At 43.9% G+C, this 25,489-nt stretch overlaps 1 protein-coding gene across 2 annotated transcripts in view; it reads left to right on the forward strand.

Annotated features, from left to right (window-relative positions):
* The first annotated feature begins 3,834 nt into the window (after positions 1–3,834).
* MINAR1 (membrane integral NOTCH2 associated receptor 1) overlaps positions 3,835–25,489 on the forward strand; it is an 88,894-nt gene continuing 67,239 nt past the window's right edge. For both annotated transcript variants that reach the window (XM_088452831.1, XM_088452832.1), the window contains exon 1: positions 3,835–4,039. The gene's annotated coding sequence lies outside the window, so the exon portion shown is untranslated. The remainder of the gene's footprint in view (positions 4,040–25,489) is intronic.

Here is a 25,489-nt window from a genome sequence, read left to right on the forward strand (position 1 = left end):
TTTACACCAGGGAGCTGCCCGGGTTAACCCTTCAATAACCCGAGTTTTAGCTCCGGTGTAAAAGGGGTATCAGTAATACCTGATAAATTCCACATTATCATTAAAAGTAGAACAAAGGTGTTCTCACATTTTTGCAATCTCTCATGATACACCCTTATGACTATAAGCCTGTCATTTTTCCTATTATAAGATGGCTCTTCCCCTTCAGAACTGATTATTGCAACTGTTTACCACTAGGAGGGCTGCTATAATTATAGTCTAATCAGCATAATTAGCACAATAATATATCACTGATGCCATAACCTTTCCTAAAATCTGAATTTACTTTAGATAAAGATGGCTTTCAGCAATCACTTTGTGTTAAGGTGTGTTGATGATGGAGACTGCAGTGCTGAAGGGGATGTTTTCTGTCATCCTGCCTTGTTTACTCGGAGATGCACTGATAACACAAAAGAGCAATGAACCCATTGTTATCGCCCATATAAGAGCCCCACAAATCCTAAAAGCCAAAGGTCAGAATAAAGGCAATAATCCAATTGATTCAGGAGCAAAGGTTCAGAGAAGCTGGGTCACAAAACCTAATAAACCGGCAATATGCAGCTCAGAAAGCTCCTTATATAGGTCTGAAATCAGCCTCAGGTGCTGGTAACTAATTACTAACATTAGGTCACTAGGCCGTTCCCTGATACAGATCTACACATATGTAAGGGAGTGTGCAGTGGTTATCTGAGTTTCTAGCAGATATATCTGCAGATGATGGTTGTTCATACACACTGAACAACCATCATCTTCCTTCTGTCCGCGGGTCCCACTGGCCGGGGGTGGCGCAACGACCCTTTCCCCGCGGCGGCCACTGCAAGTGTACGGGCGGTTGGCTGATTGCCCATACACACGGAACGATGGACAGACATCGTTCACAAACATATCGCTGGTACACACTGGCCGATGGGCATACGATATATTGGCTGATCAATTGATTGCCCAAGATATCTTTCAGTGTGTACCCAGCATAAACAAGTGTGGAATCATAGTGGGGATTCAATTGTTTGGGCACTCAACTGAGCAATTACATTGTTTTGCTGATCGGGTGCGACTGCATTACTTATCGCGCTTGTCGTGCCCATGTGCACCAGGTTTAGCTATGTAAAGCGGCTAAACCCACTCAAAGTCTTGGTCAGGGTGCCCAAATGGCAGTTTTGGGAATATTCAGTCACTAAGGGAATAATGGGTTGGTGTTATAGGCAGAATATCTCACTTAGTTACTCTGTTGGTTTATCTTGCGTCACACTGTAGCATCATAACATGCATTTTATATTTAAGGCGCCACAAGTGGTCCACAGTGCTGTACGTACGTCAACAGTAGGACAGTACAGGGTACACAGAACATTACATTACAATACAGTAACCAGAACATAAACAGAGCACAAGTAACAATTAGCACCACAATTCTCAGTACACAATACAGCTGGGAAGGTGAAGGCTGTCATTGAAGTGCTAGAGAAGAGGGCTGTGAGAATAGTAGGGAGGAGGACCATGCTGCTTGGAGCTTACAATCTAGGGGAAAGGGGAGACAGAAAGATGAGGCGTGAGCATGTGCCACACTTGCCTACTCTCCCAAAATGGTCGGGAGGCTTCCAAAAATTGTGTGGCGCTCCCGAGCACCCGGAAAAGTAGGTAAGTCCCCCAGTACTGGCCACCACCACCCTCGTCGCTGCTTGCTCCCCCCATGGCTGCCCACTTCCAGAGCAAAAGTGGGCAGTGCAGGGGGGGGGGGTAGAAAGTGGGAGGGGACAGCTAGAAAGTAGGCAAGTCTGGCATGTGGATATAGACATGAGGGCAGGAGTAGGTGAGGCAGAGATGGCTGAGGAAGGAGGGTGGGGTGAGTGACCTGGTGACATGGTTATGTGGTGGAAGGGTATGCTTTGATGAACAGGTGGGTTTTCAGTGCACGTTTGAAGCTATGCATGGTCGGGGAGAGCCTGATCGAGCGAGGGAGTAGACAATGTGTAGTGATGAAATATAATTGCTATTGATACCATAAGCATCTGCAGTCATTGGTGCAGACATCACCATTTAATGACGATACAGTAATTTGTGCATTCCAGTTTAGCCATGTGTCTTCTATAGACTTAAATAAATCTGATAGGCCTCTTGAGGGCATGGAAATTGTTCCAATAGCCAGGAATCAATTACAGCAGTCAGCATAAGGCCAAAATACTATTTGTCTGTGAGTCGCATATAAACTGCTTTTCACTAATCAGTTTTAACTAAACTTGTCAGTCAAAATCAGGCAGTATTCAACTGACGAGAGCATAAAGCGCTAACAAGGGAAAATAAAACAATCCTACACAAACCACATTTGAAGGGTTCTCGAGTTCTAGAGAAGTTCAAGGTTTGGCAGTTTTAATTAAGTTTAAAGCACATAATTAGTTTTATATCTGTGGAGCAGTATTCCAATAATTGATTCCTATAATTTGATAAGGTTGAAAACATAATCAATAGGGGATTCATTTCTACGCTTCCTTTTTCCTACATCCAAGAAACAATCATCAGGGGTACGTACGTCTCTCTCTACAAACCTGACCAGCAAGCCAAGTGCATCAGCCAGGAAACTCCTAATTAATGCAAATCGAATACTGTGCTTCGCTGCAATGAGGGACCCACAGAGAGCACTATGCACATAGGAGAACCTGCTTCCCCTTCATCACAGATACAGGGTGTGGGCTGTCCTTTCCTCCTTCTCATTGTGCACTGTTTAATTGGTCTGCCACTGCAGAGTGCTGGGATAGATGAGACCCTGTGTGCTCCTGTCAGATCTATGGCACAGGTACATGGCATTAACCATCTATCTCATGAGCTATTACAGTCCCAGTTTTCCTTTCAGAGAAAAGAAAAGGAGGGACCATAACAGAGCCCTTCATTCAGATTCTTGGGATATTATAGAGGTGTCCCTTGAAATTCAAGCCTGGGATAAAAAAATAAATAAGAGAAGAGGAGGGGTGTGAGATTGTGGGAGGTGGAAGGTTAGCAAGGGAAGATAAAGGAAGAGCAACAATTCAGGCTGCAGGATAGAGAGACACTCTAATGTAAAAATGGAATTGTAAAAAGGGGGATGGTATGACAGAAAAGCCTTGCAGCCGGGTGCTGCTGGGTGCTTGGGAGAATGAGCAACCAGGACTTCTGCGGCGGTGAATTGTCTGGGGTCTGCAAGGCTCAGCTTTGTGTCGACTGGACCCCCTTCATTCTTGCAGCTGGGGATGCGAGGAAAAGACACTGCTTCCAGGACTGAGGCTGCCTGTGCCTGAAACAAGGAACACACAGAAGAGCATAGACATGACAGCAGCAGCAGCGAGCCACACATACTACCAGACACAACACTGCTTCACTAGGAAACCAGATAGCCGCCAATAAAACAGACAATATTACGCACATTCATAAAGCTGTGTGTGCTTCTCAGAGGGCAGATTGTAATTCTGCGTGATATGATCATTTAATTACACATGCACTGTATCTGCTGATCACACACATACTGTACACTGCAAGCGTCTCCTGACACCTATGTCGGTAACATGCACTGTGATTTTATAGAAACATAAGCAAATAAAGGCAGACAACATCACACACATTTCAACAGTCATCTGCATAAAGCTGACTGACTGCTATTGTCACTGACATACACACAAATCACTGTTTACCTACAACACCACATACACATCTCTCTGCAGGAAAGAGCACATTAACGCACACATTGCAAATATGACACAGTCAAACTGAGCAGAGTTACAATAACACACCAGTGAGCTGTACATTACCAATACTGTGCAAGGACCCATCAACACGACAGGTGCAACACATACACCATCTGCGTTATATAGATATCTGCACTAGAATATTGGCATACTGCACACTATACAGACCTAGTTTTACACAACACACTTATAAAACATACATTTAGTATCACCTGTCAACAAGGAGAAACAAATCTTGAATATAACAACAATCTGCTAGTTTGCAGTCTGCCTCCAGCACTGAGCTACAGGTAAGTAGTGGAAGGAGGCCTGTGGGGGGGGGGTCTGGTATAAATTTCCTGGAGGGGGTGAGCTAAGCTCAATGGATCAGCAAGGGAAAACACTTGGGGGGGCCTATTCATTAACAGTTATTTTCTCTTTAGATCGTTTGCAACATTTAAACTAGACTTGAGGATACTGAAGGAACACATGGTGCATGTATGTGTACATACAGTTGAATTGAGTTATGCATGTAATTGTAGGTTGGTTGGATATTATGGCCACATTGTTCCAAAAATACATTGTAGTATATAGATGACTGTTGACAGTATATATATCTCCATATCATCTAACGTGCTTAATGTTTCTGTATATGTGGACATAGGTTATGGTTGAAATCTTAAATCACTAGCTCATTAATATCAGTTCAACTTGGTAAATGCAAACATGATTTAGTTCCAAGGTGGACGTGGACTTTCTAGCTGCTTTGGCTTTGTTTAGATTGTCAAGCCAGCAAGGGGCTAATTTAAACACCTCTTGTCAGAAGTAATTAAGAGTAGCCCCAGCTTTAGGCTAATTGTTCTGGAGCTATTAAAGTCTCATGTGACATTTTTTGTCATCAGCCAAGGGACTGGTTGATGTTGATCCATGTTTCTTATTTTATTTATAACATGTACATAGCTTTTCATTTGCTTATGCCTCTGTATACTGTTATACAGCTGTGTGCTCTTATGATTGGTTTATGACTTGTTTTAAATTGTATTTATTCCAAGTGTATATACAGTATACCAGATGAGGATATGGTGACATTATAGCTGTGTATATTTGTACCTTAGCAATTATATTACTTCAAATCCCCCTGCCCAGTGAATATATATGGTGTTTGTATTGTATCTTGGTAGGCCTACAATAAGCCTGGCATTATCCTGTAGTTAGGGGGTCAATCCTATTAGGTGCGATGATCTCGCGTATGCGAGTCATCGTGGCAGTGGCCGCACTTTAGAGCAGCCCAGATTCGCCAAATATTGCTCGCAACCTCATAGGGCTCCAAGTAAAATGATGCGAATCCAGGCTCGGGTCGGGTAGTGAAGGGTGCGAGATGCGGTGCCGTTACCGGCGTTTGAACGATGTTGCAACGGCATATCGCACTCATCGCACCTAATTGGATTGACCCCAAAGATCTCAGCAAACATGTCAAAACAATAGAGAGTTAGAGGAGAGAAATTCTATCATAAAAAGTATGTTATGGCTAAAATAGATGTAACAAAGTGTACAGTATGGTGTCTGGGTTCTAGGGAACTCACAAAAAGCTAAATTAGACGACCTGTCATGGCTGCTCTGAATGAGGAAAGAATTACAGTACACTGCTTCTATTGGGTGCCAGTTTTTGACAGGTAAACAAAGTTTAGCAGATACTTACATAGAGACCATTGATTTCTATAGAAAGACACTGGTGCAGTACATACACAGACATGTAAAAAAAGGACATCTGTCCATGCTTCAATGGCTTTGGTAAGTCAGGCATGTGCATTGCATCAGTATCTCTCCACAGAAATCAATGATCTCTATGAAATTGTCTGTTTCTTCTCCCTTTAACAATCAACAAAATGGAATGGAGAAGAATTGGATTATTAAAAAATGCCTGTGCCCCTAGGGCCTTACATTGTCTCCACACTGTAAAACAGTATTATATTCCAGAACTGGATTATTTTCTATATCATGACCTGTCAAAATAACCTTTGTTCTTGCTAAATATATTCTGTATTAATTAATGTGATGTATTTAAACAATATATGTTCATCAATTTATGGGTTGGTATAAAAATGCTCACCTTTCAAAATAAGTATGTGGTACTACCATCTACAGGAACTTTATCACTCGGCTGGTTTTTTGGGGGGCTGGGGGCTAACCATTGTGTATTACTGCTTTAACTGGTAGGCTGACTGCCTCTATGCTACTTTTCTTGCACTTACATGAAAGTCGGGTTACCACCTTTTCATTTTCCAAGGCAGGGTGTGTGACAGTCAACGTGACCTAGGGTGTGGTCAAAACAGAAGTAAGGTTACAACCAATTTCTCAGATTTCAGGCTCCCACATGCCATCAATTCCACATGTACCTTATATGAAATCAAAGCTCCCAAATGCCCCTTTATATGCCATCATTACCCCACACAACCCTTTATATGCCATCAGAGCCCATACATGCCACAAGTCTCCTCACGCAGCTTTTATTCCAAAAATCTTACACTGCAGCCAGTCAGATTTCTGAACACTGCTGATCTGGGATTACCATTCCTCTGGACACATCCCGTGAACATGGATGGGTAGCAGCTCTAGCATGTGCAGGCAGGTCTGCTGAGCTGGTGTGATATGGTACGTGATCAGGGTTGGACTGGTCCACAGGTGTACAGGGGAAATTCCCAGTGTGTCCCACTGCCTGAGGGCCCCTCTCCTCCTCAATGGGTGGAGGAAGATAATGGATGCACTTGGGTGCTTGAATTGTTTCTATGGAAACTACACCCAGATTAACCCTCCTGCCAATCAATGTGTCTTCCCTAATGGTTGGCCAAGTTCCTCTATGGTGGCTGGCTACACCCCCTCTGGTGGCTGACCACACCCCATAAGCTTGGGCCCCTATCACTGCATTCCCTTGTGTGCCCTTCACGCCCCAGTCCATCACTGTATGTGATCAAGTAAGAACAGTAATTACAAATCATATATTTCTGATTGCAGGTGACCCCCTTGTAATTCCTCTTTTGTACATTTTGTAATATTAATCAGTCAGGAACATTAGCAGCCATTAGCAAGTTTTTAATACAATATTATTTTTACAATGGTTGTGAGTGACCCAGAATGGTGTGGACAGCACATACCAGCTCTTTGCTCAGGATTGGGATGCTGTTCTTGCTCTACATTTCCCAGTTAATAAAGTTCTGCAAGTGTTCTAGCTGCCAGTAAAAAACAACAACAGACTGCAGCTGCTGCACAATTTTCTGTTGCCCCCACCCCTCTGCCCCACTCTCCATCTCACTCAGCTCCCCTGTCACATCAGTGGCAGTATTATGTGGCAAGAGCCCCTTCTCCTCACTGCTGCAAATCGGGACCAGCAGGTCTCCCCAATTTGTCCATGCCCAGAGCAAAGGGGCCATGCAGGCAAACTGGGGTTAAAGAACCTGCACTCATAACTGAGTAATCCTGCAGCCAGAGCAGAGAATGGTTCCTTGCTGCAGTGCAGGAGCCTTGCCGCCTCGCTTTGCTCCCTCCTGGGTCCGTGCAGCAGAAAGGGCCATGCCAGTTGGATTTCCAGACACCACCCATCCAGGGTTACGGGCACATCTGTCAGGAAGGTGTATAAGTCCGTAACAGCATGTCAGGAAGGGGTATGAAACTGTTTCATCAGCCTGTCAGTAAATTGTATGAGTCAGTAATAGCAGCCTGTCGGGAAGGTGTATGAGTCAGTAACATCAGCCTATCAGGAAGGGGTTTGAGTCAGTAACAGCAGCCTGTCAAGAAGGTGCATGAGTCAGTAACATCAGCCTGTCAGGAAGGGGTTTGAGTCAGCAACATCAGCCTGTCAGTAAGGTGTACAAGTCAGTAACAGCAGCCTGTCAAGAAGTGTATAAGTCAGTAACAGCCTATCAGGAAAGGGTTTGAGTCAGTAACATCAGCCTGTCAGGCAGGTGTATGAGTCAGTAATATCAGCCTGTCAGTAAGGTGTAGGAATCAGTAACAACAGCCTGTAAGGAAGTGTACGAATCAGTAACAGCCAGTCAGAAAGGTGTATGAGTCAGTAACATCAGCCTGTCAGGAAGGGGTTTGAGTCAGCAACATCAGCCTGTCAGTAAGGTGTACAAGTCAGTAACAGCAGCCTGTCAAGAAGTGTATAAGTCAGTAACAGCCTATCAGGAAAGGGTTTGAGTCAGTAATATCAGCCTGTCAGGCAGGTGTATGAGTCAGTAATATCAGCCTGTCAGTAAGGTGTATGAATCAGTAACAACAGCCTGTAAGGAAGTGTACGAATCAGTAACAGCCAGTCAGAAAGGGGTATGAGTCAGTACCATCAGCCTGTCAGGAAGGGGTATGACAGTAACATCAGCCTGTCAGGAAGGGGTTTGCATTAGTAAGGTGTACAAGTCAGTAACAGCAGCTTGCCAGAAAGGTGTATGAGTCAGTAACAGCCTGTCAGGAAGGGGTATGAGTCAGTAACATCAGCCTGTCACTATGGTGTACGAGTCAGTAACATCAGCCTGTCACTATGGTGTATGAGTCAGTAACATCCGCCTTTCAGGAAGGAGTATGAGTCAGTAACATCAGCCTGTCACTATGGTGTACGAGTCAGTAACAGCAGCTTGCCAGAAAGGTGTATGAGTCAGTAACATCAGCCTGTCAGGAAGAGGTAGGAGTCAGTAACATCAGCCTGTCAGGAAGAGGTAGGAGTCAGTAAGGGCTGCCTTTCAAGTAGGGGTAGGAATCAGTAAGGGCAGCCTCATAGGAAGGCTTTGATGTCAGTAAGAACAGCCTGTCAGGAAGGTGCAGGAGTCAGTATGACTGTCAGGAAGGGTTAAGAGTATGAATTAAATTAAGTGTGGTTGTAATTAACTTGATAACCTACAAATCATCATAGGTGATGTGACCCCCAAGAAGTTCTGCATGTAGTTTATGCTCCAAGGTTGGCTGCCTGTGCACAAATATCACAATCCGTGTACATGAGCTGATATGGTCATATGCAGTAATAGACAGACAGAAGGGCTAGGGATGGGAATGGGTAATATTTAGTCTTAATGTTCATAGTCCAGAAACAAAGACCAACAATCAATGTTCCAAAGTAAAAGAGAAAAATTAAAAATAAAAATTATTATGAAAGTCTAAATGCAATTCACTGGGGTTGCAATTGGACTTATCATCATCTTTATTTTTCATTTTTCTATTTGAATTTTATAATTGGGACATTTATTGTTGGACTTTGTTTTCATCTTTGATTCTGGAACTTTTCCTTCATTCATGGATAATCAAGATTAAGACAAAAGATTACCCAATTGCCATCCCAACCCCCACCCCTTCCTATTCACATACCTTTTGAACATTATAGGATAATGTTCTCCAAACCTCGATCCTTGAGTCTTAAACACATCAGTGGTCATACACTGTACCCCCAGCTTTCCATAAGCAAGCAGCCGCATCAGCTGAAGGCCTGCTCACTTATCACTGCACGCTATTTCAGAAAAGCACTAAGACGCTAACATCTAGGCAAGTAACACTCCAGTTATTGCGTTGTTTCATCACACACGCAGATCATATAGTACCACAGATTCTCATATACACACACACAACACTATAAACATAGGTGTAGCGCTTAGTTTCTCCCCTTTTTCAGTTGTAAAATGGTGATTAGTCTATATAACAGGCATCTAATCCAGGGCTGTGTCTGATACAATTTTGGGAGTTGGGGTCGGTTGAAATGCATGGTTGGTAGCTAATCAAAAAACAACTCCAATATTGTAAATATTACACAATTGTGTTGTCTAGAGACATTCAGTCTAGATCTTAATATACAGTACAAACAACCTTCAGTCTTTGGTTAATAGTGTACAGTCGACGTCCTGTCTTGTTCAGCCAGGGGTCATGTACAGTATATGATCCATTTACATCTCTCCAGTGTCTGTTGGGATCAGAAAGTGTTGACTCATAATTCTCTTCAAATGGCAATTACAAGGTGAGGGATAGGAAAGTGTCCCACCAGATCCCCTCTAAGGCTGAAGTTCATTTAGAAGCAAAATAATTCCAACAGATTTACAGAAACAAAACATGTGTTTCCCTAGATAGGAAACTCACTCATTTTCTATTTTATGCAAATCCTTTTATATGTTTATGGCTGAGTATGGCTGATTCCTCTCATTTAGCTTGGCTCATTCTTGCGATACATTGTTACTGCAAGATTACACTGCAAAGCCAAGCTGATGATGTTGGAGTTATTCCAGAAATTTATGCTATGGAATTTTACAATGCAGAGATTTTAAATAAGGGGATTTAAATAAACACAAAATACTAATCCAAATGGTGACTCTAGCTGAGGAATTATGCATCCTAATGTCATACAGTGACAAAGGGAAATTATTGATATAGGTATTCCATATTGTTTCATTACCAGCAATAATAAAGGGCCTGATTCAACGATTTAGGCTAATGCAATCGCAGCTGCAATCTCTCACGGAGCGCAATTGCGAAAATATACTAATGTCTTCCCAAAGCAGAGGGACGCCCACTGCTGCCTTCTCATATCTGTCCGATGTCGTGCAACAGTGTATATATACATCAGGAACATTGACGCAGTTCGGGCAGCCGCGCAGTTTCTGAGTGAAGTTTGACCTGCCTCAAATACTGTGTCTCTCCTGTGATGCTGAGAGCTCTCATGCTGTGAAGGAGATGGCAATGGCCAATTTATGCACGCCCATGAAACGGCATTTCAACGGTCAGACACTCCTGCGTTTTTGTAACCACCTCCCCGTTACCTCCCCAAAAACACACATAGGGGCCTATTTACTAAGCCTTGAATGGAAGATAAAGTTTACGGAGCTAAGGTACCAGCCAATCGGCTCCTAACTGCCATGTCACAGGCCGTGTTAGAAAAATGACAGTTAGGAGCTGGTTGGCTGGTACTTTATCTCCATCCAAGGCTTAGTAAATAGACCCCTTTGTGAGTGAATCCTCTGGGTGAGTGTAATCACAAATCAATTGCTGCATGGGTGCAGTGTGGTTTTTGCACATGCGCAATGGCAAACAAACGCTCAAACGCCGTAAATATCGGCATTGCGAAAATCTCTGAATCAGGCCCAAATTCTCTATAAAGATGACTTGTTTTCACTGAGAGGTACAAACACCAAATACAAATGGCATAGGCACCAGTCAAAAACAAACAAACAGTAAAATGATGAAGTGACTCCAGCACTATAGACAGTGGTCACCTCTCTGGGCAGTAATCTTAACTTTGTATTTTAATGTGCTAAAGTTCACAGAAAATTACAGTGGACCATAAGCATGCGCTGGTCACAGTTTGTTCAGAGTCAGCATCGCAGAGCCCTCCCCCAGCTATTGCTACAGAGCCCCACAATACTATGCTCTGCACCTGAATCTAGTATTATGTGGTGTTAAACATAACACCATACTTGCCTACTTTTGAAAAAACATTTCAGGGAGATTGTGAAAGCCACACCCATGAGTGCGGTGGTAAAGTGGGCGTGTACTGCTACATCTGAGAGGCGTGTCATAAAATTGATTTACATCCACATGTAAATGAGCCCCAAAGCAGTTAGTAAGATCTACCGATTGATGAAAACACACTGATACTTCTCAGAAAATACATGTAGCCATAGGGGTCATTGTGCCTTATAACCAATGCAGGGAAATTGTACTAATGATCCCATTTGAATGTATATAGCTCTGTTTTTTCTTTTATATAACAGTGTCATAATGGGGGTAAGGTGAAATGAGGGAGATTGGTATACTCTTCAGGGAGACATGGAGATTGCTGCTATTTCAGGGAGTCTCCCTGACAATGAGGGAGAGTTGGCAAGTATGCATAACACATTACAATAACACACGTGTCATAAAAACAGAGTAGTGAGCATTCTCTGTGGTATAATTAATACATGACCTATAATTACTTGTCAGTGTCGGCAGTGCACATGTGCCCCATGGTACTTACATCTCCCCATGTCGGCAGTGGCAGCACTGCAAAAATCACCAAGAAAATGGCACAGCAGCCATTTTCCTGTCGATTTGTGCAAGCAAAGTAGAAATATCACTGTGAACATAGCACAGGCACCATTTTGCTGGAGACCTGCGCATGCGCAGTAGACTCTGGCACAGCATGGATGACTAGAGAGGAAGGGGCCTGGACAGAGACTGGACACAGGCCTCCTCCTCTCTTAATACACTCCTGATGAGATCCCATAGTTCCATTGTGTGGAAGAACATTTGAGACTGAGGAGTAAATTTACTAAGAACCGTGTCTGGTCCGAGTTTAAACTCTCACCGCATTGCTGAAACTTGTTGACTTTTGCCAGCTGGAACTCACAAATTTACCAAGAATAGCGATTTGCTGAATCGAGTTTTTCGATGGTGTATGTGATCGAGATTATCCCCGAGTTTCCTGAGTATGACTGCAGGCAAACTCACCCGAACATGCAGCCTGTATATATCAATGAGATACGTGCAGGCTGCTTGTGTGCGGTTAAAAAATAAAGTGTTAATGTTAAAAAAAAAAATATGTAGGGTCCCCCTCCCAAAAGCATAACCAGCCCCAGCCTTCTGACCAGTCCTAGTTCTAAAATTACGGGGGTGTGGGAATATGTAGGGTTCCCCCATATTTTATGAACCAGCACTGGTCTCTCGGAGCCAGTCCTGGTTTTAAAAATAGATGAAAAAATGGCGTGGGGTTCCCTCTATTTTTAAAACCAGCACCGGACTCAACCTAGCCAGGGGGTGTAATGCCACAGCTAGGGGACCCTTTCACCGGGTCATCCCGGTCAAAGCATTAACACCCCAAGCTAGTCAGCCTAAGCCGGGTATCTAAGGGGAGGTGAGGACCCCCCCCAATAAAGGGGTCCCCCAACTCATGAGCACCCCAGGCTTACACTGAATCCCAGGGCTTTTCCCTGCACCCCTGGCCGGTGGGTGCGGGGGTAATATTTTCCCAAAATTCTATATTTGTCAAAAATAGAATTATACTATTGTTTTTTACAGTGGAACTACAGGTGCAAGCGTGCATGCCCTTTGGCACTTGTGAAACTACAAGCGCCAGCAGGTGGCCGGCACCCGTACCCCCACTGTAAAAAAAATAGTACATTAACAACATGACACACACACCATAGAAAGTATAAGTTTATTACATACCAAACACACTCACACACATTTACCTACTGCCAGATGTTCGGTCCCCTTCTCCCATTAAATTCCCACGGTTTACCTGTAAAAAAAAAATAAAAAAAAAATCCAATACTCACCTACCTCCTGGAGTTGCATCTGCCGTTCCGGCAGACCATTTTTTTTTAGAACCAGGACTGGTTCCGGAACCCTACGTCATTTTTTTTTTAAATTAACAATTTAGAGAGAAATTAAAGGCAGATACATATACATATCACATTGATCTGTGTATGTTCCTGCCAAACTCGCAGCTCAGGAGGTAGTCTATTTAAAATTTCTATTTAGAGCCGAGTTTGCTAAAATTACACCCATGATTATAATCACGATTCTTGGTAAATTCCAGAGTTGTATCCCTGACTATGAAAAGTACTTGAGAGTTTGGCGGATGTATTTTTTTATATTTGTGTTCTCACCCGAGTTTTGCAGTGAGTTTCATGATTTCTCACCCGTGTTTGCCTTTAGTAAATTTGTGAGTTGTAAAAAATGGTCAAATATACCCAAGATTGCAATCTCGACCAGACACGATTCTTAGTAAATTTAGCTCTGAAGGTCTAATTTATCAATGAGTCTTATCATTTAGAACGAGTGATAAAACTCGTTGCGTATGATAAATGGTGCTCCAGCCAATCACCTCCCAACTGTCATTTTTCAAATAGATGACAGTTGGGAGCTGATTGGCTGGAGCACCATTTATCATGCGCAACGAGTTTTATCACTCATTGTGAATAATAAAACTTGTTGATAGATAAGGCCCTGTGTCACACAGTGACTGCAGTACATCACATAGCTGTCACGGGTTTAGAATTCTGTAGAACTGGCCCAGGACCCTTGGGTCGAATTGAAGTGCAGGTGAGACTAGTGACAGGAATGAAACTATAAGTCGGAGTTATTCAGGGATACAGACCTGGAACTGAGGAGAATCAACCCCCGGCCCTCTGGGTGGCCCTTAGTCCATTGACCAGAAAAGCCAGCAGGGACCAAGGTGACCACCCTGGAACACAGGCAACATACTGGCAGAGTGGAACTCGGAACTCAGGGCAGGAATCGGAGTCTTACAGCAATTACTCTGGCACTACTTTGAAGCCTGGAATTGGAACCCAGTTAGGAACGCAGGCACTGAGGGATCAGGATAAGAAATACAGATCTGGAGATCACCCCAGTGTTAATACTGTATTCTACTGTACACACTGACCACAGCCCTGGAACCTGCACACCTTCCTCACCCCCAGCCCCAGACAACAATACACAGAATAGGGAAACCAATAATTTGTCAGTACAATAATGTAACCGCTAACCTGAGACAGACCTGCGGAGAACTGAGTGTATCAACAGGGTACTGAATAAGGCTTACACACAATGTCCCAATAGTACAGCAGTTGGATGACACGGATGCTAGGCAAGCTCCACAGTGATGGAGGCCTGGAGGTGAAAGACAGAGGCAGGTTGTAGTAAGTCGCGGATGGCAACACCGGCTCTGTGGATGTCGGAGACAGGTATAGCAACAACATTTGGATGGAGCTGTATGAAGTATGGTGGCTGGAGTGAAGGTAACGTAGTCCACTTGAGATAACATATGAAATAGAGGCACCTGGAGGCCGTAGCGGTAGCAAGGTGGCAAATAGTACAGTCCACGGAGAAATAAATTGTAGTTCACATGGAACACAGGAAACAGGAGTACTGAGACCTGGAGCCTAGAACTATCCTGGAAGGAATTAAGTTGCTCAGACGATGTACTGACTCCAGGTACAGGTTTAAATAGGGAATGGTTGAGAGTAGAGATGTGCGCCGACCCCCTTGTTTTGGTTTTGGATCTGGATCTCCCCTGGCTTTGGATCTGGATTGGTTTTGCCAAAACCTCACCTCCATGTTTTGTTTTCAGGTTTTGGTTTTGGATCTGGATTTTTTCTTAAAAAAATCATAAAAACAGCTAAAATCACATAAAATGGGCCTGTTTTTGTTTCTACAGTATTATTAACCTCAATAACATTAATTTCCACTAATTTGCAGTCTATTCTGAACACCTCACAATATTGTTTCTAAGCCAAAAGGTTGCACCGAGGTAGCTGGATGACTATATTAAGTGACACAAGTGGGCGGCACAAACATGTGGCCCATCTAGGAGGAAGCCAATCAGCGTTACGGTGCCCATTTGCATGTAGCACGGACCCAGGAGATCCGTGCTACGTGCATCTGTGTGATTGACACAGACCTCGGACGGGTCAGTGAGACCCGTCTGTGCTGCTGTGTATTTCAATTACACAGATGCACACATGGACCAGGAGATCCGTGCTACTTGCATCTGTGTCATTGATGCAGCACTGACAGGTCCGTGAGACCCGTCTGTGCTGCCGTGGTATAAAAAATAAAGTGTGAGAAAAAGAAAAAATGGTGTGCCCCCTCCCCCAAAAGAGCAACCAGCCCCGGGCATTAGTGACCCAGTGCTGGGTGTGCTTAAATACAGGGGACAAACGACGTAGGGGACCCCCGTACTTAAGCACAACCAGCACCGGTCTAGTCAGAACCAGAAAAAAGAAAGAACAAATTACCTTTGCACTGGGGAGGGGGGCGATGTAAGCCCCCCAGCCCGGCGCTAAGCAAGGGGGGGCGCGATCAGCGTGATCTCTCCCCCCACAGCCATAGGAGACTTCCCCGGCTGCTGTGTGCTGAGCTGCTGCGAGGGAGGGGGGGAGCGACGCCGGGCCCCTCTGGCAAGCCCGGGCCCGGGTAAACTGTACCCGCCCCCCCCTCTCGGCGCCCATGCCAAGGGCACAAGGCTGAGGAGAAGACATGGATCCCCCGTATGTGGTACCTGTGTCCACCTTGTGGGGTGCCATGAGAGGTGCCAACCTGCCTCCTTTTTGCAGGGTACTTAACATCATGGAGAAGGGGGTCAGCGGGGGGACTTCCCAGGGTTCGAAATTGCAATGGTATGGTAATGCGTGTGGATGAACAAGTGCAGATTAGCACAGAATATAGTGCATTTATCTTGCACTAGTAAAACTCACACGATTTGGAATGGGAGAACAATACAAAAATTTATATTTCTTCTTTATTAATACAGAGCAGTATTTATCTATACCAAAACACAAGACTTCCTTTTGCAGAGACACATTATATGAATGCTGTAGTTTGGGTGTTGATTGGGAAGCCTAATGATGATGGAAATACATGTTGCTAATATTATGCACATCTAATTGCCTCTCACATCTAAAGAGGGATGTTACGAAAGCACAAGGAGAGTGACATGCATCCAGGTAAAGCAATAACATAATGAAAAACACTGAATTTTAAAGGAGCCAACATTCCTACTTTCTGTACAATGTTTGAGAAGTTTATTTAAAAGTATCTTGTGGCCTTTGTAGAATGGTTGATCCTATTTCCCGTTCAGCTTAAGGAACCGGACGTGACGTTAGTGAGGGGAGGAATTGCGGTTACATGCCCTGACAGCGCTGTTATTTTGTCTCAACTGACTCACCTAGCCACCAGTAGTAGAAATTTGCACCTTCGTGGGCTCACTTGTTCGCCACACTTCGGGCACAGTAGCTCGCTTCGCTCGCCACAGGTTACTATTCCCACTCTATGTCCACGTGGATAGTAACTGATAACATCAGGGTCCGTGGTGAAGGACATCTGTAGAACACTAGAAGGAAGTGTGGTTTGCAGTAGTAATATGCTTCACCAAAAATCAGAACCAACAGTTTTCTAATACACCATGTTTGCAATCTCTGGATTTTTTTTTCCTCTCCATCTGTAAATAATGTTTAAGATAAACTATTTAAAGTAAAGAAAGCCAACTCCATTGAACGCTGGTGCACTAAAGAGTCTTTCCAGCAAACATTGTCCAACAGTCATTACAGGTCAGAAAAACAGCAAGAATCTTGTACAAAAATACAAGGCAATTAAATGAATGCAATATAGTTTGTCATGTTCAATCACAGTCTCCATGCAGAATAGCAACATGTCTGCGCACACACATGCAGGATAAGGTTAATTGCTTGCTGTTCATCTTGCATGTTTTATTAAAATCTGATTATGCAGCGATCCTTGGATCCATCACTAGATAGAAATCCTTTCAAGGGCGATGTGCAGGAAGAATTTTAAACAGCCAATTTAGATTGCGATTCATAAGTGTGGCGCTCAACTCTCGTCATCACAACCCTTCAAAGGACCAAACGCGTAGGAAATCCTTTTGTGTTGAACTTCGTTTCATTATACAAAAGTATATCAATATCAAAACTGCATTATTGATTTAAGGCAGATTAACGACTCTTGCACTGAACTTGGCACAAACCCTTAAAGCATGAGGGTGATATTGGAATGGAGTATAACTATCATTCTCTTATCATAAACCCTTATCTTTTAATACCTCTGTCAAGGGACATTCATTCCCAGTGGGCATTATTCTCAATGCATCTGATCTGAAAAATCTATTAAAGAATATATTACTGAAGACTTCAACAAAATGGCTTTATATACCACAAAGGTCTATGACAGAAAGTTGGCAAAGACTCACAGTACCTATATATATTTTCTTAATGTTTTTCCTCCAGGCAGTAATAGCTTGTTATTGTATTGTGCACTAAAAAACCACGGTGGTAGGGGCACATGGAATGTGGATTGTACAACTGTTGATGTAAGGCACTTTAGTTGAATATGTCCCAAAAGAACATAATTGAAACCTATAGGGGTTGACGCAAAGTTGAAAGAAAGTCACACATAATTGTTGTCGCATTGCATGCATGGAATTAAATGCACAGAATTGCCTGTATGCAGCATTGTACATACTTCTGTGACTGGAGCACCCCGATTCATATGCTTGGTTTTATAGTCATCATCATTACCAGTGCCCATCTGCACCAGTCTTATCCTCAAAAGATCCAACCTGAAACCTGGTGTATTTCCGCATATATCCAACGATGCGCCCTCTCTAAATTTAGACTATGTGCAAATGCCCGGTAACCACCCAATCACACCCCTTTGGCTGCAAGTGGAGATACCACTGAGTTGCGTTCACCTCTGTATTACCCATAGCTGCATATGTCCAGTTCCCGAACAGGCGCAGTGTGAAAACACGTCTCCCCCTGATATCACTGCATTTTGTTTTCATATGTTGAAACTAGAACCATAACAATCCTCATAGAGGTCACATCTCATCGCAAGTTAAACCATTACCTTTTTTACTGCAAAACTTGGCAAGTCTTAACTTATCCTTATGTGGCTTAGAAACATGTTGAACTGTGATAAACATACGAAAACAAGTGTGGGAGTGATATTTGATAGGAGTGCCAATATTTCACTTGCTTTTTTATGTGCCACCTTTCTTTCTCACTGCTTCGTACATGCTCAGCCTGCATCTTATGGGAATAATTCACAACTTGCACAAGAAAGTGATTGATATCCTCTGCATGGTATCAGTGAGGGCACCACTATGTTTGTGGGTCTGCAGCTGGTGCCAAGAAGATGATGTAATGGCTATAGCAGTGGGCATCCTCTAGAGCTATAACTGGACAGTGGCCAATGCCTTCTTTTGTTTTAGCTGTTACTTTTTGTTAAGACTTTAATTTATCAGTGTCTGAATTTAATAAAAAAAATATATATAAGCAGAAGCATTTTGACATTACAAGAATAGCACACACGAGTCATTGGGCAGTTAATTGAACACATCCTTTCACTTAAAAGCTTATCACCTTTTTTCTGCATGCATTACCATGAACCATCAGAGTAAAGACACACCATATGGATATTTCACCTCTAAGCTCTACTGTTTATGATATTGTGCAGACACAATATCTTATCTTGGGTATGATGAGCCAAGGAAAATGAGATGGTTCAGGATGAAAGGCACCTCAACAGGTCTATAATTTCTTTTATTTCAGTATAATCCTTGTGCAAGTCCTCCCCCACACCACTTTCCATTTACTGTAAATGATGATCCCAAGCATCTTCTAACTGACCTATTTTATCCAATTTACTTAATCAATTGTTTAGCTTTTTATCATATATAACTATTATTTTTGAGCTCCTACACAGTACAATTGTCAGCCAGTTTGGCAGAAAGTAACCAATTTAGTCAAGTGATGGGTTATATTATTACAATCATGTTTGGGTTGGTAGCCTTGGGCTAATCCATGCCCCATTTCATAATTATTTATTTGTGTTTACGCAGGACTCAATGTAACTGGCTGCAGGCCCCTTTATCACTACGGGCAACAGTGCTAGGCTCCGCCTGCACCGCCAGTAGTTCTATGCCTGGGAACAGTATGTCTGCTGTAGAATATAATGCCATTATATGACCATATTAACGTACGAGTGGTGCAGGCCTCACAGATGCTTCTATACAAGTCATGGTCCTATGAGATAGCATCTGTAATCCTTATATTTCACAGTAGGGGGCTGCATTATCTTTGGAATTGATGAAGTACAGTGGGCCTCATTTATCAATGAGTTTTATCACTCAAAGGGCCAGATGTACTAAGCTCTGAAAAGTGATAAACTGGAGAGTGATAAACCACCAGCCAATCAGTTCCCAACTGTCATTTTTCAACACAGCCTGTAACACGACAGTTGGGAGCTGAGTGGCTGGTGGTTTATCACTCTCCAGTTTATCACTTTTCAGAGCTTAGTACATCTCTCCCATAGGGCTCTATTTATTAACATTATTTTTACTAAAATAAAGTGAAAAAGGGTGTTTTCACACCCTTTTCACATTATTTTAGTTTCACCTGTAGTTACTATAGGGCAATTGGAGTAGAATTAGTAAAATTCTACTCCAACCCCCAGTATCACTTATTTTTAGTAAAGCAGATCGCATTTCCCATAATTGTAATGGGAAATGTGATCCGACCTAAGTTACTAAAAATAAATTGTAAAAAAATACCGGGGGAAGCCCTGTGATAATAACGCCACCTGGAGGTGGCGTTATCCAGGCTCTCCCCCGGTCACCGGGCTCCCACTCTGCTCTAACGGGGAGAGCAGAGGTGGGAGCCGGTACCAGTAATCAGCTGTGTGGTCTAAGCAGACCGCAAGCTGATTACTGTAAAAAAAAGAAAAAAAAAAATTAAACATTTTTTTTTTTCACTTACCTGAATCCAGGGACCGGTGATCGGGCCTCCGGTGATGGCTTCTCTCCGGTCAGCTGGTCTCCCATAGTACACTGGGGCCCGGTCATCAGGTGATCGGGCCCCAGTGCAGTATGGGAGATCACCTGATCGGGAAGCCCGGAGAAGATCACCGGAGGCCAGGAGGATGCAGGTAAGTGTAATGAAGGGAGGGGGGGGGGTCGCGGGGGGCGGGGCTTAGCGCCGGGGGCGGGGCTTAGCATCGGTGGGGGGGTAGTAGCGGTGGTCGGTCGGCGCATGCGAGGGCTCTTAGTCGCGGTATTTTTTCCGAAAATACCGCGACTAGAGTGCAGATGGGATCCGCAGGGACAGAGCTTTATCGCAAGCTCTGTCCCTGCAAGGGATTTATAGTAAATCCCTGTGATATTGCCTGAATTCGCAATGCGAATTCACTCGGTAATATCACACTACAATCCGCATTCAATATGCGGATTGTAGTAAATAGAGCCCATAATGAGTTATAAAACTCCCTGTGTGTGATAAATGGTGCTCCAGTCAATCAGCTCCCAACTGTCATTTTTCAAATAGATGACAGCTGGGAGCTGATTGGCTGCAGCACCATTTATCATACGCAACAAGTTTTATCACTCGTGAATGATAAAACTCGTTGATAAATGAGGCCCACAGTATGTACTAAAATGTCCACCGTAGTTAAAGATATTATTATCTTTGATGACTTGTGATGTCAGGGAGTAACAGAAGTCTACCTCACAACCATGGGCGCATCTATAACGGCTGGGTGTTGGCTATGCAGTACACATGGGTCCCTATTGCCTATATTTACCATTCCACAGATGCTGCAGAAATCATTGGGGAAATAGCACCAGCAGTATGCGCCGTAGAGAAATCATCAAAGTCTATTTGGTGAGAGAGGGAGGCCAGTATGGAGACTGCAGAAGGGCCACCTCCTCTCTATTAAACTACCCCTGCTCTGGACATTCCCATCAATGTCAGTGGGAGAATCCTGATATTAAGGCTCTTACCCCTCATGATCAGGACTGCATTTCTTAATTTCCAGGCAGAAAGGGAGGTAGGTCTGTTCACTACTGCTCTGTAAAGCACTACTGGTGTATAGCAGAGCAGTGGTGAACAGGTGCAGAGGACCTCCGTGGCAGAAGTGTGTGTTATCCATTCATTGCTATTCTGTGGTTAAAGGATCATAAAAGGGTGATAAGGTGCAATGCTAAGCACATGATTGTGGTCTCCACCCTGCATGACTCAGACATGACACTTCATGGGCTCCATCTAATTATGAGAGAATTACTAGAGGCGCGAGTGAGGCTGTATGCCGCACTTATGGTATCGCCTGACGCGCGGACTTTTAAACTGTGTGATGGTGCGTACACACTGGGCGATTAAAGTGGACGACTGAACGATATCGTTATCGTTCAGTCGTCCACTTTATCGTCCATTTTTAACACAAAAAAGATGAACGATGACGACGACGCGCGTTCCCGCGGGTCGTTCGTCATCATCGTTCATCGCGCTGACATGCAGGCCAACCTGACGACCTCGTCAGGTTGCTGCATGTCAGGGAATGGGTGAGAGAGCCCGGCGCTGAACGATATCGCTCATGAACGACATTGAGCACAGCCTGCCGGGGACACACTAGACGATATCGCTCAGGGAGCATATCGTCTAGTGTGTATGCACCTTTAGTCCGGGGTGAGATCGGCCGACGAAGAGGGCGAATTGTACGCCATTGCAACAGGAACTCGCTCCCTTCGCACCTGTTTGGATCGAGCCCCATATGTGGCCACGCCCTCTGTCCTGACCTTCTCAGGTATAATGCTGGGAGCTGCAAACATAACAATGTTTTTCATAGCTATTTATTAAAAATGCTTATGTATTATATGCTTATTTTACAGCAGTACTGTAGAGCTAGAAAAGTTCAGAATAAATCAGAATAATCTGCAAATCATACTTTCAATTAGGGGATATTAAGTTTAAATGCTTGTAATATTTACTTTATTCGCAGAGCTAACACATAGGAGGGAACTATTTCTTTCGGTGTGTATGCAGAGATAATTTTCTCATATTTCCCCTTTATAAGCATATCTATTCAGTTACATTGCAAATTGTAGTTTTCACTTGCTATTAATAGTCATATTAATCTTCCATGATTTCCAATCTTGTGAAGTTGTTATGTTTTTGTGGTTGAAGCGTAGAACAATTACACTGCATGCAAGATGAGAGTTGAGGCAGAGAATTGATGTGTTTAACAAGGAATGGTTTGTGCGAGTAGAAATGTCAGAAGAACATGATTACTATAGCAATATTTAAAGCTATTTTGGCATAAATACATTTACTATAAAATATATAACGTGAAACATGTAGTGACACCGCCATTATTGCAGATATTTTGTTGGATAGTTTGTACAAACAATAGAAGAACTGAATCCTCAGTAAAGAAAAGGTAAGCGATTAAATATTTGTGAGACAATTTTATTTTTACTAGAATAATTGCATGACCTTTCTTGACATATGTAACATCAATAATTTAATTTAGCTTCTTTGCCTTCAAAGGAAACACAGTTCAGCTATAAAAAACCTAAAGCATTTCCTGCTGTGTTCATGGCCCCTAGATGTGTAATTGGTTATCATTGCTGGGATAATAAATTATGCAGCTGTAGACATCATAAATGCCACCAACTGCTTGCTACACTATGGGGTATATTTACAAAGTGGCAGTTCTAATATCAAAATTTAAAGCGACACTAATAGTGAGTGCAAAGCCCGATGCAATTTTGAGGTCAAACCCTTTGACATGGGATGAGTATGGGAGGACAACAGTGATGATGTCACCAGTTACTATGTTGACCTCACAAAGCCGGTGCCGGGATCCCAACAGTGCTGAAATGCTACTAAGAGCATTTGACCTATGTGTTTTGTATAACTTCCAACATGCCGGCAACTGGCATGTTTACATTTATAACACCCCACTTGTATGAAATGCTGTATGCAGCTTTTCAGCCATTGGGAAAAGTTGTGTAGCCGATAGGCTACAATGGGCTACAGCCATCTTCAGATGGCGGTAACTGCAGGGGCCAATCTCTGGAATGCTTTGCATTCCAGAAATTGGTACATATAGCATCATCGCATCCCCCATAGAAAGTTATGGGGGATGCGGCTGCCGGAGGGAATGGAGGGAACGCAGCAGGTATCGGAGATATCCGCTGTTGTTCCTCTGTGATACATCTGGTGGAAACTTAATATTTGCGGTTAACCCCGAAAACAGGTGTTTTCGCGGAAGATAAATGGACCCCTAAGCGTAGTAGGATCACAGCTCTGATAAAGAGGATATAGGATATGAACAGGCAGAGCAGAGCCGGGATCAGGTCCCTTTGATCAGCTCTGTGGTCTAAATAGATTAATAGACCACAAGCTGATCACTGCGCACAGTGTCAGCCTTCAGAGCTGGCCGGCGCCTGGAGCAGAGAGATCGAAACATCTCTCTCTCCTGCTCCTGGAACCTCCATAGGCTTACAGTAGTTTACACCATCTGATGGTGTAAACTACCGAGACCAAACTCTGAAAAGCTTCGCTTTTTGGAGTTTGGTCCATAGGGGTCAGATCATAGTCCCCATTTATAATCATGGGGACTGTGATCTGCAGCAATAATTAGCACTTTGCTGGAAATTTCTGTGAAATATCCTGTATTGTGCTATTAGTACATAGGCTAGGTCATACTTGCCAACCCTCCATGATTGTCAGGGAGACTCCCTGAAATAGTAGCAATCTCCCTGACTCCCTGAAGAGTCTAGCAATCTCCCTGAATGCACCTTACCCCCATTATGTAGCTGTTATATACAAAAATATATATATACATTCAAGGGGGCCCCCTCCTCTCTGTCCGACGGCTGTCAGCGCACTGAGCTGTGCGTGGCCAGCGCCAGAGTTACAGACTCTGAGCACTAGAGTGCGCCAGAGTCTATAGAATATGTGCAGGTCACTGGGAAAATGGCCACGGCAGCCATTTTCCAGTTGTTTTTACAGCGCCGGACCCCCGCTCCGACGTGGGACTTCGGAGAGGTAAATAATACTATGGGTGCAGGTGTGCGGTGCGGGGCCCCATCCATTATAGATACGCCCCTGATGATACCTATGGCTACATGCATTTTCTGAGAAGTATCAGTGTGTTTTCATCAACAGGCAGGGGCGCTGAGGGAGGGGGGGAGCGGGTACAGATTACCCGGGGCATGGCAGGGGGCCCGGGCCGCTGGAAGCACACTGCAGGGTTTTTTTTCAACTCTTTTTTCTTTTTATTAGCCACTTCTCAAACCATTGCTGGCAGCGGGCACCGGGGAGGGGGGGTTGGGTCTCTGTTATTGCATGATCGCACACTGTCTGTGTGTCAATTGTAGACAGACAGCGTCACTACTTACAGGCTGCAGCCACGCCGCTGCAGATCTAAAGCACTCGTGTCATCATCTCGCGAGGCTCTCATCACCAGAAGGCAGCGCGGCTCCGTACGGCAATGGTGGGCGGGGCCTGAAGGATTCCACACTATGCAGACAGAAGAGGTGACCGTGGGTGCGGCGCGGGCATCCATGTTGTTTGTGTGTGGTGCAGGCAGCACTGAGCAGACAAGGGTGACTGGTGACTAGTGGTGAGAGTGGCTGCACTGCATTGAAGGGAAGAGCCTGAGCGCGCCACTCAGGGCCGTAGCTAGGGTAGTGCGTCTGGTGCCATCGCATAGGGCACCACATATCAGGGGGCGCTGTTTGGGCCTGTCAAATTTATGTTTATTATCATTCTCACTTGTAGCTTCCTCTTATTTCATCCCCAGCACCTCTTGGCCTCCCCTATCTCTTTCCAGGCCCTTCCCCATGAGGCCATTCCCCTATATTGGGTGCCTTATGTCCCTTCAAAAAATGAGGGGGGCACCAATGCTCTTTCTGGCACAGGGCACCAAAAAGTCTAGCTACGGCTCTGGCGCCACTGACTGTCTCTGCTGTGCTGTGTGTGAGTCTCAGAGTCACTGTCTGTGACTGAATGTCCATCAAGTGCATTTTGCATAATATATATATATATATATATATATATATATATATATATATATATATATGTCCGGCACTCACTGGTTTCAATAAAACTGCTAGACACCCCCCCTAAGCTGTGCAGCCCTGCCTCTAACATGCTGTGGCCACACCCCTTCCAGGGGGCCCCTGGGAAGTTGCTGTACCGGGGCCCAAGATTTCTCTTGGCAGCCCTGTCAACAGGTAGATCCTACTAACTGCATTGGGGCTCGTTTACATTTGGATGTAAGTCAGGTTTATAACATGCCTCTCATATGTAGCAGTACACGCCCACTTTACCGCCACGCTCATAGGTGTTGCTTTCACAAACTCCCTAAAACGCTTTTTTAAAAGTAGGCAAGTATGCCATAGGTACAAAACATAACATTATGCAGAATTTGCAGTTACTACATAATTTTATGTT

Source organism: Taudactylus pleione, unplaced genomic scaffold (genome assembly GCF_031769625.1).
Source record: "Taudactylus pleione unplaced genomic scaffold, aTauple2 ptg000556l, whole genome shotgun sequence".
Classification (NCBI taxonomy): Eukaryota; Metazoa; Chordata; class Amphibia; order Anura; family Myobatrachidae; genus Taudactylus; species Taudactylus pleione.